We start from the raw sequence: 2,890 nt of genomic DNA on the forward strand, positions 1-2,890 counted from the left end.
TCCCTCAGCCTGGATTTTCTCCATTAGTGTTCTCAGTCTGAAAATTATTTACTAAAGAAGCTTCTAGCTTTTCACGGTACTCATATCCTACCCATCAAGCCAGCGAAGCTTTACTTAGGACAGAGGCCAGGATGCAACGATTCATCTCAATCTGGAGCTTGTTAAATGAGAACCACTATTTTGTTCAGGAATATCCATAAGACTTTCATTAAAACACACATACCAATCAATTGCTGTTATCTACTATTGACTTTTCTTTTTTCCATATTTACATTTTAATACATTAACTAAATCTGCATCATTCCCAAAGCCAAGTCCAGTTTCAGAGAATGAAGTCGATGCCAGAAGCAGCAGCTGTCAAATCCCAAATTACAGGGGAACACATGTTTCTTATGAGCATCCCCTCACTAGAATCTGTGATGGAGGGACTTAAGCCTACAGAAAATGTGAGGCTAGGAAACTGTGTGACCAAGATATTAAAACATAAAATGTTGTAATGAAGTTAATAGCCTAACCAAGTTTTTATTCACAAACCACAGAGGAAGTACCAGACACGAGACAATCCAAAAGGAAAGTGGGAAGACCTCCAGGGTGAACAGAGTGGTCCCCGATATTTTGAGTAGTTTGGCTCTGTTGTCTCCTTTCTTCCCCCCCCTTCTTTCCAAAACAAAGCTATGAAGGATGATGATGCAGCTCTGTATTTACTGAGGTAGAAAGATGTTCAGTGCATACTGATAAGGGAGGAGGAAGGGAGTCCAGTTCTAGAACACAGCGGGGTTAGGCAAAGACTCCTTCAATATGACACCAAAAGCACAAGCGATGAAAGAAAAAAAATGATAAACTGACTTCATCAAAATTCAAAACCTTTGTGCTTCTAAAGACACCATTAAGAAACTGAAAATACAAGACATATATCTGATAAAGGATTTTTATCTGGAATACATAAAGAACTTTTGTGATACAATAATAAAAAGACAAATAACCCAATTGAAAAATGGGCAAATTTTTGAATGGTCGTGCACCAGAGAAAACGTTCGAATGGCCAGAAAGCACATGGAAAGATGCTTGATATCATTAGTCATTAGGAAAATGCAAATCAAAACAGATATCACTTCACACCCACTAGGATGGCTACACTCAAAAACAAAGACAGTAGCAAGTATTGGCTAGGATGTGCAAAAACTGGAATTCTCATGTATTGGTGGTAGGAATGCAAAATGGCACAGCCATTTTGGAAAACTTTACCATTTGACCAAACAATTTCATTCCTAGATACCTACCGCAGAGAAATGAAAACATTATGTCCACACGAAGACTTGTATGTGAATGCCACAGCAGCATTTTCCATTTGAAACAATGCAAATGTCCACTAATGGTTGAATGAATAAACAAAAATGGTATATTCATAAAATGGAATATTATTCAGTCATTAAAGGGATGATGTACTGACACATGCTACAGTAAGGATGAAACCTGAAAACATTATACTAAGTAAAAGAAGCCAGATTCTTTTCTATGTTCCCATTTATATGAAATGTTCCAAATAGGCAAATTAATATAGAGAGAAAACAGCAGTTGCCAGGGTTGGGGTGGGAATAGAGAGTAAGTACAAATGTGTTTAAGGGATCTTTGGAAGGGGTGATGCAATGGTCTAAAACTGGATCATGGTAATGGTTGCAAAACTCTGTAAATTTACTAAAATTATTTGTATGATTAAAACAAGAGAATTTTATAGTTTATATATTATACCTCAATGAATCTATTTAAAATTTTGAACTAAAAGAAAAAAAAAACTCAGGATGTACAACGTGGTTCCATTTCTGAAATAGGAACTAATGTGTATTAATATTTGCTTGAGTAGGTTATTTAATTCTCTATGAGTTATAGGATTATGGGTGATCTTCTCCTTATACTTTTTTTTTTTTTTTTTTTTTTTTGCGGTACGCGGGCCTCTCACTGCTGTGGCCTCTCCCGTTGCGGAGCACAGGCTCCGGACGCGCAGGCTCAGCAGCCATGGCTCACGGGCCCAGCCGCTCCGCGGCATGTGGGATCTTCCCGGACCGGGGCGCGAACCCGTGTCCCCTGCATCGGCAGGCGGACTCTCAACCACTGCGCCACCAGGGAAGCCCTTCTCCTTATACTTTGTGTGTTTGGGAGCAGGCCCACGTTCTGGTGTCCTCCCTCCTGTTTCGTCCCCTGTAGCCGGGTGGTAAGAAATGACATCTGAGTTTGGGCCTAGCAGACTCAGTGTCAGCCCTGTGATCAACCCCAGATCACCAGCATTCTTAGCATTGGAATTGGAACCCAAGCTGGTTTCACAACAAATTATTATGTGTTTTGCTTTCCAGTTACCGTAGCTCTGTGGTGCATATATATTTTGTTTATTATCTGAGTTTTTAAAAACACTTAGGCATTACTGTCACCAGAAATAAATAATACATTATTTTCTTGGTGAGGCAGTATAGCACCATAATTAAATGCCTGGCTTTGAATGCCAGCCATGTGATCTTAGGCCAGTTTCTTAACCTCTCTGTGACTCAGTTCATCTGTAAAAGAAGGGTAATAATAATAACCACCTCAAAGGATTGTTGGGAAAACTAACTTAGTTAATACTCATGATGTGCTTAGAAAAGTATCTAGCACACAGTAATATGTATGCCATTTTTATTATCTACATGTTTGAAATTTTACGAGTAGTGAGAAAGCAGGGTACATATACATATAACCTTCCACCTATTTAGAATAACTTACAGGGAGGGGGACCTACACTAGAAAACACCAATGATAAATTTCATCTAGTTTGCATTTTGTCCATGCAAAGCAGTTTTTGCCCCAGTTCTTGGTACAACAGGTCATGGGGAAAATTCCCTGTGGGGCTTCTAACTGTATA

This window comes from Lipotes vexillifer, unplaced genomic scaffold (assembly GCF_000442215.2).
Source record: "Lipotes vexillifer unplaced genomic scaffold, Lipotes_vexillifer_v1.1 scaffold948, whole genome shotgun sequence".
Lineage (NCBI taxonomy): Eukaryota > Metazoa > Chordata > Mammalia > Artiodactyla > Lipotidae > Lipotes > Lipotes vexillifer.